At 39.0% G+C, this 14,824-nt stretch overlaps 1 protein-coding gene across 2 annotated transcripts in view; it reads right to left on the bottom strand.

The window, feature by feature from the left end:
- dpp6a (dipeptidyl-peptidase 6a) overlaps nt 1-14,824 on the bottom strand; it is a 455,219-nt gene that overhangs the window by 283,835 nt on the left and 156,560 nt on the right. The window lies entirely within an intron of this gene.

Here is a 14,824-nt window from a genome sequence, read left to right as displayed (position 1 = left end):
ACACATGCACACAAACCTACAAGGGTACAACATGTAATGCAGTGGTTGACGTAACTTTTCACAAAGAGCACATGTGAAAAGTTTGTAGGTGCATTGAAAAACTTTAAGGGCAAACTGATTAAACAATGTGGCTTTCAATAAAGGGATACAAGGAGACATTTAAGATATAAGATATTTAATAAACAAACCCATGCGCAAATCAACAACAAAATTAATTAATTTGGTTTGAGCCTCGGCTGGGTCACTTGGCGTTTTTTTTTGTGTGGAGTTTGCATGTTCTCCCTGCGTTCGCATGGGTTTCCTCTGGGTGCTCCGGGTTCCCCCACAGTCCAAAGACATGCTGTCAGGTGTGTGTACAGAACCCAGATGCAGATCAGCAATAAAAAGAAGCTTTATTAATTAGGAACAAAAAAACTGGACACAGAGCCCAGATAACAGCCAACAGGGCTGGAAAAAACGACAAACCCATGGTAGGGTAATCAGTCATTTTGAGTGAAGCTACGGTCACACTGGGCTTTGTGTGTGCGAAATTCTGTCGTGCGGCGTTGCGAAAAGGGGCGGGATTAAACAAGATGATTAGACATAAAAAAAAGCAAGCGATTGCTTCATGTTTTAAATTTCTGTCTAGAGAGGTCATGTTTTGATCCTCGATTGGTCTCATGCAGTCAAGTGATGCGATTTCTTGTTTCGCATCTTCAAAACAAACGCTACGGGGCGAAATGACGCCGCTCACGCTCTTACCAGTTGACGCTTACCTCCGTATGAATGGCTTTCCCGCTGTTTGTGCCAGTTTGACTTGAGACGCAGAGAGAAGAGGACCATGACGACGGGGTTCGAGTCTGGTGAAGAACGGTTCCAGAAAACAAGTGAGATAAAAACAGAAGCCAAAATAAATAAATGAATAAATAAATAAATAAGTAAAAGCAAATGAGAATGTGGTAAAATGAGGTAAAAATCAGGCGAGTTGGGTTTTGAATTTGTCAGTTGGGTTTAGGGAAGTAGGTGGGTACTGGTCAATCTGATTTTTAAAATACTTTTGGTTGGGTTTAGGGATAGGGGGAGTGTGGGTCAGTTGATTGGTCAGTCAGTCAATCAGTCAGTCAACAGTGGCCTCTGGTGGATTCATGCGAGAACAGCAGACGTCAATGGCACTCGCGAGAGAAAACTGAGATCTGAAAAAGCATACACAGCGGCCTCTGGTGGATTCGCAAAAACAAAAACTGCAAAAAAAAGGCTCCAGAAATGTTTTTAGAGGTACATTTTCAGAATGAGCCGGGGTTGTTTTATGTCCATTTTACCAAAAAAAAAAATAATAATAATAATAATAAAAAAACATTAATTTCTAAGATATTGGTTGTGGTCCCTCAATTAGCATGGCACCAACTGGCCATTTATTTAATTCCAAAAAAAAGACGAAACTACACAGTGACCCTCAGGTTAACCTCAGCAACACTCTCTTTTGCTCTATGTCAGAATGTATCACTCCTCATGTTAACAAGCCCAACACTGGTTCCCCTCCACCACCTCCTGTAGAGCTCAGACAATGAGAGTTTCCAGTCCCAGCACTCGTCCTGGCCTGCTGAGCCCTTGAAGACCGAGGTTAAGTGACGACAGGCACATCACACACGTTCAGAACAAAGCCCACTCAGGGGACCCTTACCAGCGGCTAATCACAAAGACCCATGTAGCTTGTTGAATTAGCATTAACCTCCCCCGCACCAGCACTTCAGCCTTTATCTGCTCATCATAAACACTTTTAACATCCACTCCAGCAGCATGAGTGACACCCGTGGGCATGATTCAGCTCTAGACGTGGGAGTTGTTTTATTCCAGGCCCTGAAAAGCACTTGCTTATTATTCACCTATGTAAACTGGATGAGATCTACAATGACCATATTGCTTGAGGAGACGTGGTGAATTGATCAGACTGTATTTTTTCATCTACAGAGCCGTCGGAGGTGTGAAGGCCCCAGATGATGTCATGAGGCTTGCGCCCTACTGAAAGTGCCAGAACACTGAAACAGCTGCTAATGGATCAAATCCAACAAGAAGAAAAACTCAGCAGAGACCTGCACCATGGGGACCAAACACCTGTCAAGGGTGTGATGTAGACCAGTGCTACTCTAACTGCTGGGTCGTGATCAAAAAAGCCTGTTTTGGCAGACAGGGCAGACAAATCCTCGAATGATAGTTTTAATGTTTCATTTTATTTAGGACAATGAGAATAGAAAAGGTTCCCGCAATGAAAATACGGCAATGGCTTTTTTGTGTATTTTATTATCGACAGTTTTTAAAGAGCCCCTATTATATGGGTTTTTGAAAATGACCTTCCATGCAGTGTGTAACACAGTAAAGTGAAACAAGTGTAACAAGTGAAGTGAAATATCGCGCTAAACTCAGATGCATTTTTCATCAACGTTTAACGCCTTGTGATTAAATAAAGGGCGCCAATGTGATGTTGTTTTTTTGACGCACCACGTCAAAACCTTCTCCACAAATCAGATTGGCACTTTTGTTCATCAGCACAGAGCTGCTGAAGTTAAAGTAAACAACACTAGGAGGCGCTCAAGAGCAAAACTGTCAGTGCGAGCGCACATTGAAGAAGATGCCCAGAGGCGATATGAACGTGGAGCTGCTTATTGCACTGGTGAACAATAATCATTTCGTCATCGCTAGAGCTGGAGCTGCTACGTGAACCATCCATGCTTGTTCGAATCGCCAGTAACTTTAACAACAATAGTGTCAACTTTCTCTCTTCGTCTTCTGTTTTACAAGCGGGTGTCAGAAGCTTAAAGTTGTGTAGTGCCATATAACATCAAGAAGTGATTTTGCATACTCTTCTGCTCAATGGCAGTGAAAATCGCTTGGTTTGAGTCCGGAAAAACGTCTTGAAAAATGCTGAAGATAAAAGCGAACGAAAAGCGTCTCGGTGTGTACGAGCCTTAAGGATAAAGTCTTAAAGTGCGCCGTGTTTAAAACTATTGATTCATCTATAAAAGAGTCAACTCAGAGTGGTTTAAATGAATCATTGGGGTAACGAGTCTTTAGCAGTGTCAGCGTGAAGGCAATACGGAACTCAAGCCCCACCCATTTGTTGCACGCACAGACCTGGGAAAATTGAACCCCCCACCCACAAACACTGTAGCAGATCCCGGTTGAATCATGTCACGAAGACGCTGTGCTCTGAAGTGTGAGTGTTATTTTCCCAACCCAAAGGTGAGGCTGTGAAGAGTCAGTGGTTGAAGTTTAATTTTGCAAAAATACCTCAGCATTATAGCCCCAGCCTAGTCCCTTCATTTTTCTGACGAGTGCTACAGCAATCTACATGTTAAATTAAATCCATGTATTTAAATGCATAAAAAATTTATAAATAAATATTGCATAAGTAAACATAGCAATCTCACAGGCAGACGATATGGCAGTCTGAAAATGTAGTATATCACCCAACACTATTGTGAGATCGGTATCATGAATTGTTTTGAGCAAATCATTACTGAATGTACAACCCTACCCTTTTACGAGCATTTTAATTTAATTTATCATTATTTTTTAGGGGTAACACTTTACAATGTATTAGTTAATGTTAGTTGCTAACATGAACAAACAATAAACAATACATCTATTAAAGTATTTGTTCTTGTTAGTTAACATTAGTTAATGAAAATACGGTTGTTCATTGTTAGTTCATGTTAACTCACAGTGCATTATTGAATTTGGATTTTAATAAGACATTAGTAAATGTTGAACTATGATTAATAAATGCTGTACAAGTATCTTTCATACTCATTACTTCATGATAGTAAATATATTAACTAATGAAACCTTATTGTAAAGTGTGACCATTTTTTGGTGGACTGAACCCCCTAAAATGAACCTCCTAGAATGGCCCTTCTGCTGCAGACAGTAAAGCAGCTCCCAGCAGTCTGGAACAGAGCCAGCATGTCCACTTGTCCAGCCCACTCACACAATCAGAAAACACTGAGAGATGTGGGAGAGAGATCAGCAGGGTTATTTCCTAGAAGGACAGCGGAGTGACATGTCTAAGCTGTTGTGTGCGCTGTAAGCACACTATCTGTAGTGTCATTAATGCCTTGTCTGTCTTTATTTACCCAGCTGTCAGGTCAGAGGTGAAGAGGACAAATACAGTCCATACGCTTTAACTTTATGCCCAGATCTGCACTCTGTAACCTTTCTGATCGGTCTGCAGAATGTCTGCTGACGCAAGCGCTTGTGTCTAACACCCTGATGGCAGCGTCTGACACGCTGTCAAAGGCTGCTGCGGAGAGAAGGGTCATGGTGAGCTGGGAATATGTATTCCTCATTTACACATCCTGACATCCATGGATGCCGACAACACGGGTCCCAGAGTGCCTGTCAGATTACCAGCGGCGGAAAGAGTGCTGAAAAATCATGCTCAATTAAAAGTACCTTTACTTGCCAAAAATGAAGTGCAAGTGGAGTAAAGGCATATGTTGTAAATAGCATGAGTAAAGGTAGCCCTTTTAAAAGTAATCAAAAGTACTGAGTAGTATGGCTGATCGATAAGGGAAAAAAAATCTGAATCATTTATATCAAACAGAGGAATCATACTCACAATTATCAGTGGGTTGTGTGACCAAAACTATTTCAATTTACTTTTCCATCCATATATCCATCCACCCATCCATATATCCATCAATCCATCTATCCATCCATCCCTATATTCATCCATCCATTCACATTTCTGACCATCCATAAATCCTCCATCCATTTACATTTCCGACAATCCATATATATATCCATCCATATACCCAACTACCCATCCATATATCCATCCATATATCCATGCATCCATCCATCCATCCATCCATCCAATCATCCATCTATCCATCCATCCATATTTCCATCCATCCATCCATCCATCCATCCAATCATCCATCTATCCATTTATCCATCCATCTATCCATATATCCATTCATACAGTATATCCATGCATCTATCCAATCACCCATCTATCCACCCATCCATATATTCATCCATCCATCAATCCATATATCCATCCATCTATCCATATATCCATGCATCTATCCAATCACCCATCTATCCACCCATCCATTTATTCATCCATCCATCAATCCATATATCCATCCATCTATCCATATATCCATTCATATATCCATGCATCTATCCAATCACCCATCTATCCATCCATCCATATATCCATATATCCATCCATCCATTCATATATTTATATATCCATCTATCCATTCATTCATCCATCAAAATATCCATCTATCCATTGATCCATCCATCTATCTATCCATCCATCCATACATCCATCACAATATCCATCTATCCATCCATATCCATCCACCCATCCGTCGGTCCATCCATCCATATCCATCCATCCATCAATCCATCCATCTACCCATCTATCCATCCATATATCCATCCATCCATCCGTCCATCCATCCTCTGAGACTGAATGCATACACACAACATCAAGGATTCTCTTTAGCCCTTAAAAAATGTAAAACATGAATGAAACGAATACACTTCAATATATGAAGCACGTCTTACACTACAAAAGTCGTCATTGTTTCCACATAAAATTAAGCTTTGTGGAAGACTGAATACAGACTGCAGGAAAAGGGGTGGGATATGATGCAATACCAATTTCCTTGATTATTATTCTATTCTAATCATTACATGTCAATATCGAAATTTAGATAAATTACACAGTCCTAGTAAGTAGCGAGTATTATGTTATAAACACCCAGTGAAGGGTTAATGCATTTACATGTTTTGTAAAAGCTGACAAAACATAACTGCAGACTGCAGAAAAAAACTAGTGAAAATTTGGCAGCAGCATCCATCTGTTTGACGTGTCATCTGAACAATACCACAACTTGGTCAAAAAAAAAAAAAGGGTGGAGAAATTATTCCCTTCAAAATTTAGGTGAGCAAAATAAGTAAATTTTCTACCCCACTAAAGGCTTCTTTCTCATTATGTAGTTAGTAACAAAAGATATACTACGTGACCACGCGTTGTTGCTATGTCACTTCTCGCGTGTGTTTGGTGTGAGACGTCTGCAGACCGAGACAAAGTGGTCGGCGATTCTCCTATTGTAAATCATGCAACCCCTTGTCGCCAATCCATCTTGCAGTGTAAACACAGCATCGACGAAATGCTACTCCAGATAGTCATGCGGTGTGAAAACATCTGTGACGTGACTACTTTAAAAACTGTGCAGTCTGAACTCGGCTAAGGGGCAAAAATCTAGCTGTGACGATATGTTAACCTTGAACCCTGACTAAAAAGCTTTGAGAGTCCAGCAGGTGGCGCTGTAAACCAAACTGATAGAATACATGCATTTTGTGCATTTATTTGAAAACGTAACATTCTGTAGTGCATTAACTTATTGTTTAAGGCCATTCGGCAATAACAGTCATCATTCAGGAGGCATTCTTCAACTTCTCATCAGCAACATGCAGTCTAAACAGTCTCTCTGTCGTTGCAGATAATAATTTAGCATCTTCTTGGACACGTTTAATCCTTCCACACTGTACATGAATTCAAAGTATACTCAAGTAAAAGTAATAATTGCTCAGTAATTTGAGTATTTCATTCATTTATTTTCCTTCGGCCTAGTCTCTATTTCAGAGGTCGCCACAGTGGAATGAACCGCCAGTTTGAAAATTTGAAATGAATGTCTTTACACACAGCTGCAGATCACACTTTTCCTTAAAACACGATCCAGATCTATAGGACTGAGTGGATGAATACCACGCGGCTCAATGCTTTGAGTGCAACCATGTCATTTCGAGGTGATTTGAGTGAAAATTCTTTAACTTGTCTTGCTGATGTGATGGCTCTTTTTTATTCCTGTGAGGTCAAGGGTGATTGACTGAACAAGCTTCATTAGCATAGCAAACACCAGGGACCTCGCATAAGCACTGTGAACTTAAACAATTTAGCTTGCAAATTGATACGGCGATGTACTGCGAGGGTCAAAGTCGTTCGGTTTAATTACAAGAGAAGCTAATGTTACAGGTGTGTCAGTATTTTTGGGACAAAATCCTGTCTACGGTGCTGTTCCACGGGTATTCTGTCATCGTCTTTTAGAAGAGATGACTCATTTTATGCAAATGAGGCTCATTAGAAAACGTGTAATTTGCATTGTGTCATAAATAGACAAACATTTTGTAGGACGCTTTGCTTCTATTTTTGCAACATAGTGTTGAGTATTTTGGTCCAAACGGAATTCTCATTAATCTGATGCTCCCTTATTTATATTTTTACCTATATTTTCTAGCTATAGCTGTGGAATTTGGAGAATTTGATATATATATATATATATGATATATTTTTACCATACTACAGTAAAGTGTATTATGTTGTATATCATGTTATTTATGTTACATTTAAAAAATAGTACTGCAACTTTATTATGAATGCTCTGCAATAGTTCACTAATAAACTGTAATATATACTGAAGCATGCTTTGCTTTTAACTACAGTAAACTGTAGTGTATTGTAGAATAGTATATTGTTGCAAAAACCTAAGTACAGTACTATGTTTATATTACTATAGTTGTTGTATTAACATAAAATTGCCACAACAGATTCATTTAAGCACTTTACAACAGTGTGTGTCAAAAAATAAAAAAACTATAATGTTTATTACAATTTACTAAATTTTTATTCATTTATATATAGATATTTTTTTATTGTGGGTGGATGTAAATATATACAGTCAAGACTTAAAATTCCTAATATATATATATATATATATATATAAACATAATAAAACATTTAATTTAGAATTATTAAATATAAAATTATTATATTTATTTATAAAAAATATAATTATAAAATATTATTTATGGATGCACTCCTCCAAGCTCATGGGAGATACACACAATATTAATTCCTTTTCCACTGCACCATGACTTTATATTCTATATTGTACATTATTTCTGTTAGGTGACAACACTTTTGTCTAAGCAAAGTCAGAACTTACTGTCCTAATTAAATATCAAGGCACGATCATACTGTATATTGGTAAAATAAGTGTAATCTAGAGGCCTTTGCCTTTCATATAAGCCACTTCTGATACCAAATGATCAACTAGATGTCAAGTTATTATTTGTTGTTCCTCGAACTTGGATAGGCGACAAGACTTTTGTCAGGTAGTGTACATTATATAAATTCAACACTTTAGGTTAGAATTTGCCAGGAGTATGAATAATTTTGGCCTTGACTTGATATCCTTATTACTGAAACAGAGGAAAGTAAAATGATGCTTATTGCCACACAATTTACCTCTGAATTCAATATCAGCTGCAAAATATACCCTATGTTTAACACAATCCCATAATGCATTCCTTATCTCAGTAAATTGATCATAACACCATTCTTACGCAAACTGTAGTGCTGAAATCCGTGTGCCAGCTTACATGGGAAAGTTTTACAACTGATTTTAAAAGCAGTTGTTCTGCTCATGTATAATGAATGAGTCCCCATGGATACAAGAGCCCTCTGATCCTTTTTGGAAAAATTTACCACTCACTGCGGTTCATTTCTGCCATTGTCAGGACACATTTTTTCGCAGAGGGCAAAATTGCTAAATTGGAAACTGTTAGCAGCCTTACACTTGTTTGGCACATGCTAGTGCCCGAATCACATAATTAATTTAGTGAATCGTTTAAAATGATTGCTGTTAGCAGTTTTTAATTCATTCTTTTAATTGAATCTTCCCTTCCCTCAAACAGATTTCCTAATGTTTTATTTCCCTCCAAATACATTCCCTCACAGTAGGTAAAAAAAATATTTCAGCTGATTTCAAAATAGCCTGGCCTGGTGAGCGTTTTATATATTGCTGTTCACACAACTGAAAGAATCAAAAGCTATGACTTTCATCTCAGCTCGAATAAGAGTGGCTTTGCAATTTAATATCTTCGATATAAGCCTGTCATGCCATATAGTAGACAAATATGATCTCTCCCCATGCCTGCCTATATTCTCTCCACTGCATAGATATATCTCATCATTTCATTTTCACAGCCATTATTCAAGATATACAGATGTCAGTGAACTCTGCAAAAGCAATAATGTTTAGCTGTCATACGTCAAGGCAAAGCCTTCAGAGCGGAAAACATTGACACAACACAAACAGCCAGCGCAGCAGTCAACCCTGCTCTGGGTAAACTCAACCACGATCTGGCAAACAAATAGAAATCCATGCTTTGTAATGGAGGAAAATGTAAGGAAAAAATATAAATGAAAAAGGGAGGTTAAGAAAAGGCAGACTACAATATGCTAGAATAAAAAGAACTTTTGATTCAGAAGACATTTAAAATACATTATTTTCAATGTTTTGGATTTCCATTCCACTTTGCTTTTTGTTTTTTTGCTTTTTTTTACAGTATTTTACTGTTATTGTAAACTTTATTGTCCCCTTTTGGGGTGATTTGTTCAGCAGCGAAATAGATTTAATAGATTTTGAACTCTCATGAAATGAATTGAACAAGATGTGCTTTAACTGCAGACTGTAAGCTTTAATTTGATGGTATTTACATCCAAATCAGGTGAACGCTGTAGGAATTACAACAGTTTGCATATGTGCCTCCTACTTGTTAAGGGTCCAAAAGTGATTGGACAGAATAATAATCATAAATCAAACTTTCACTTTTTAATACTTGGTTGCAAATCCTTTGCAGTCGATTAAATCCTGGAGTTTGGAATGCATAGGCATCACCAGATGCTGGGTTTCATCCCTGGTGATGCTCTGCCAGGCCTCTACTGCAACTGTCTTCAGTTCCTGCATGTTCTTAGGGCATTTTCCCTTCGGTTTTGTCTCATTCAAATCAATTCATTCATTCATTTCCTTTTTGGCTTAGTCCTTTTATTAGTCTGGGATTGCCAGAGCGGAATGAACCGCCAACTTATCCAGCATATGTTTTACGCAGCGGATGCTCTTCCAGCTGCAACCCATCACTGGGAAATATCTAAACACACTCACTCACACACATATTCACACACTACAGACAATTTAGCTTACCTAATTCACCTATTTACACTCTTTGGTCTTGTGGGGGAAAACGGAGCACCTGGAGGACACCCACGTGAACACTGGGAGAACATGCAAACTCCACACAGAAATGCCAACTGACCTAGCCGAGGCTTGAACTAGTGACCTTCTTGCTGTGAGGCAAACGTGCTACCAACTGAGCCACCATGACAACTTTATTTTTTATTTTATTTTATTTTATTTTATTTTATTTTATTTTATTTTACTTTACTTTACTTTACTTTATTTTATTTTATTTAATTTAATTTTATTTATTGTTATATTTATTATTTTTGTTCATAATTTTTATGGACAAAATTTCAAAGCACACCCTTGGGCTGGAGCGGGTCCAGTTTGGGGACTATAGGATCTCATCTCTGTTATTTGCAGACGATGCCGTTTTGTTGGCTTCATCGAGCACGGACCTTCAGCATACACTGGGGCAGTTTGCTGCTGAGTGTGATGTGGCTGGGATGAAAATCAGCACATCCAAGTTCGAGGCCATGGTGCTCCACCAGAAAAAAGTGGTTTGCCATCTCCAGGTTGGAGGAAAGTCCTTACCCCAGATGGAGGAGTTCAAGTATTTTGGGGTTTTGTTCACGAGTGAGGGAAGGATGGAACGTGAGATTGACAGGCGGATCGGTGCAGCAGCAGCAGTAATGCAGTCGATGTACCGGTCTGTTGTGGTAAAGAAGGAGCTGAGCCGAAACGCAAAGCTCTCGATTTACTAGTCAATCTACATTTCTACTCTCACCTATGGTCATGAGAGTTGGGTCATGACCGAAAGGACAAGATCTCGGATACAAGCAGCTAAAATGAGTTTCCTTCACAAGGTGGCAGGGCGCACCCTTAGAGATCTCACACGGGAGGAGCTCAGGGTGGAGCCGCTGCTCCACCACATCGAGAGAAGTCAGCTGAGGTGGCTTGGGTATTTGAGTATTATGTTTCGGAAGCCTCCTAACCGCCAACCTAGGGAGGTGTTCCAGGCATGTCCCACCGGGAGAAGGCCTCAGGGAAGACCCAGGACATGCTGGAGGGACTACGTCTCTTGGCTGGCCTGAGCATGCCTCAGGATCTCCGAGAAGCAGCTGAAGGAAGTGCCTCTGGAGAAGGAAGTCTGGCGTTCTTTTCTAAGACTGCTGCCCCCGCAACCCAGCCCCGGAAAAGCAGTTGAAAATGAATGAATGAATGAATGAATTAATTAATAATTAAAATAATTCAGCCTTGACAGGTATGAGGCATTCAAAAACAAACAAACAAAACATATCCAAAAGTAACTTTCAGTTGAAATTATTAATTAAACAAATCTAAGGTAAATTATAGGAAGACTTAAAACATTTGGAAATAAAAAAGAGAGAAAGAAATATCCAAGGGTAATGCAATTACAGTTTTTTATGTATCTTTTAAAAATTTTTACCAAAAAAAATTAAAAATAATATAAAAAAATCAGTCATTTGATATTTAAATTTAAACAATATTATATACTTGCTCTGGAAAAAGATGAAAATCCTTGAAAATTCAGAAATCCCGACTATTTTAATTTGACTTTTTAAATGAATTCTAACAAGCAGAAACCAGTGAACCAAACTTTACACTGTATGTTTTTTCTCCTCCACAGAGCTAGAAACCGAGCAGATCAAACGTGCCTTTGTGATTGTTTTAATGAGTTCTCAACCCTGACAAAAACACAACCTAAAAGAAATAATACATGCTGGTGTGCGTTTTGAAGCACAACAGGCGAAATCTCATTTTAAAGCACCTGTGAGGGCTATTACACTCTAATTCATCGTTCCAGACTTTTCTTTCTGCATTGTTTTAAACCGAGCACCTACATCTGCACCGGGGCCATTGACTTTCCAAGGGCGTTCTTTCCCTTCCGAGTTATTCTGGGAGGATTACAGCAACACTGACAGAGAGAAATGGAGACATTAGGAGGCATAAAGTCCAGCTGACCAATGAGTACAAAAAAAAAAAAAGAAAGAGAAAGGATGGAAACTCAAAGTTGCTTGAACAGGACAAAAGGGATACATTTCTGCAGATAAAAAGGATGGAAATACAAAAGGGACAAAGAAAAACTGTAGCAGCCCATACACAAGGACATATATTTAGCTGTATATGTAAATCTTTTGGTAGAATATTGCATTTTGGGAGTTATTTTTTGAAAACTGGGGCAAAAATATCTGAAAACAACACCATTGCAGATTGTGTCTATAGCTAATCTTTGTATCTTGTCTAATGATGATGTAACCACTCCACATTTCAACTCTAGTCAGACAGTAACAACAACAATTGGGGACTACATGTATATACATATGCTCCAGGTCTGTTTCTTCAACTTTATTACACCCCCATTGCAGAACTAGAGACTATTTTGAGGTATGTAAACAGTAACAATATTCCTATTGCATTTCTAGCTGTATATTTTTCATTTTTATAGCTCCAGAAAATCTGAAATGTTCCACATATTGATAAATAATGTTATGATAGCAGTTTTAATGTTAAGATTGGATTGAATTGCCTCTTGTTAAAGTTATGAAATAGTTTGACAACATGCAGGAAATGTTCAATGGCTAATGACATCAATAGAAAAAAAATTATTAATATTGTGTATGACTCCCATGACCTTGGACGACTGCATCCAAACATCTCTGCAATGACTCAACTTATTAATAAAGTCGTCTGGAATGGCAAAGAAAGGGTTCTTGCAGGACTCCCAGAGTTCATCAAGATTCTTTGGATTCATTTTCAATGCCTCCTCCTTCATCTTACCCCAGACATGCTCAATAATGTTTATGTCTGGTGACTGAGCTGGCCAATCCTTCTTTGCTTTCAGGAACTATGATGTGGAGGCTGAAGTATGAGAAGGAGCGCTCTCCTGCTGAAGAATTTGCCCTCTCCTGTGGGAGGGCCATCCCCTCGCACGCCCCCATCCTGAAGGTAACCCCAAACCATGATTTTTTCTTCACCAAACTTGACTGATTTCTGTCAGAATCTTGGGTCCATGCAGGTTCCATTGAGTCTTCTGTATTTGTGATGATTGGTTGCAGTTCAACAGATGATTCATCTGAAAAATCGACCTTCTGCCACTTTTCCAATTGATCAACTAGAAGAAAAGTGACTTTTTATTGCTCTTACAACTGGGATCAACGACAAGACTTTTGTCAGGTAGTGTGCTGGTCTGTCATGTACAGTCAAAACTAAATTCATTCAGACATCTTCAGCATTTCACACATTATTACTGTTTACTAGCTATAGTTTAAAACAGCGGTTTCCAAACTTTTTCAACTTGCAGCCCACTAAACCAAACACTGACCTGACACTGTAACGCATACAGCATGCTTAACTAGACAAAACAATCCACCACTCAGAAACAAACAAATATCTGTGGCGATTCCAGCACTTGCCACTTACCAAGTAAAAAAGGCTTTAGTATTGTGTCATTATGATTATATGACTTAGATAAAAACCCAAATACACTCACTAGCCACTTTATTAGGTACACCTTACCAGTACCCTTACGGGTTGGACCCTCTTTTGCCTTCAGAACTGCCCTAATCCTTCATGGCATAGATTCAACAGGGTACTGGAACTATTCCTCAGAGAATTTGGTCCATATTGACATGATAGCATCACGCAGTCGCTGCAGATTTGTGGGATGCACATCCATGATGTGAATCTCCCGTTCCACCACATCCAAAAGTGCTCTATTGGATTGAGATCTGGTGATTGTGGAGGCCATTTGAGTACAGTGAACTCATTGTCCTGTTCAAAAAAACAGTCTGAGATGATTCATGCTTTATGATATGGCGTGTTATCTTGCTAGAAGTAGCCATCAGAAGATGGGTACACTGTGGTCATAAAGGGATGGACATGGTCAGTAACAACACTCAGGTAGGCTGTGGTGTTGACACAATTGGTACTAATGGGACCAAAGTGTGGCAAAACCATTAGACTACCACCACCAGCCTGAACCCTTGATAGAAGTCAGGATGGATCCATGCTTTCATGTTGTTTATGCCAAATTCTGACCCTACCATCCGAATGTCACAGCAGAAATCAAGACTCATCAGACCAGGCATCGTTTTTCCAATCTTCTATTGTCCAATTTTGGTGAGCCTGTACGAACTGTAGCCTTAGTTTCCTGTTCTTAGCTGACAGGAGTGGCACCCGGTGTGGTCTTTTGCTGCTGTAGCCCATCTGCCTCAAGGTTGGACGTGTTGTGCATTCAGAGATGCTCTTCTGCATACCTCAATTGTAACGAGTGGTTTTTTGAGTTACTGTTGCCTTTCTATTAGCTGGAATCAGTCTGGCCATTCTCCTCAAAGACATCAACAAGGCATTTGCACCCACAGAACTGCCGCTCACTAGATATTTTCTCTTTTTCGGACCATTCTCTGTAAACCCTAGAGATAGCTATGCGTGAAAATCCCAGTAGATCAGCAGTTTCTGAAATACTCAGACCAGCCGGACCAGAATCAGCTACAGATCACATACGGTCGGAAGTTAATGTGAATTATTTATATTATTTATTAAATTTCCCAATAATTGTATTTTATTAACGTCTACCCCTACCCCAACCCTAAACTCAACCGTCATACTTATGTAAAAACAGATCTGGATCTGGAGTCTTCTCTTTTAGTAAAGCTGATTAACCATGTGGATGGATGATAACAGCCTTCTGAGCCTACATATCCATCAGCTGATAATCACTGATAATGCCCATTCAATCAAGTGATAACATTTGAAGCAGGTAATTCTTTTAACCCTTTAGA

This window comes from Danio aesculapii, chromosome 24, assembly GCF_903798145.1.
Source record: "Danio aesculapii chromosome 24, fDanAes4.1, whole genome shotgun sequence".
NCBI classification, from domain to species: domain Eukaryota; kingdom Metazoa; phylum Chordata; class Actinopteri; order Cypriniformes; family Danionidae; genus Danio; species Danio aesculapii.
The sequence above is the reverse complement of the archived record's forward strand: the minus strand, read 5'-3'. Positions and strand labels throughout refer to the sequence as shown.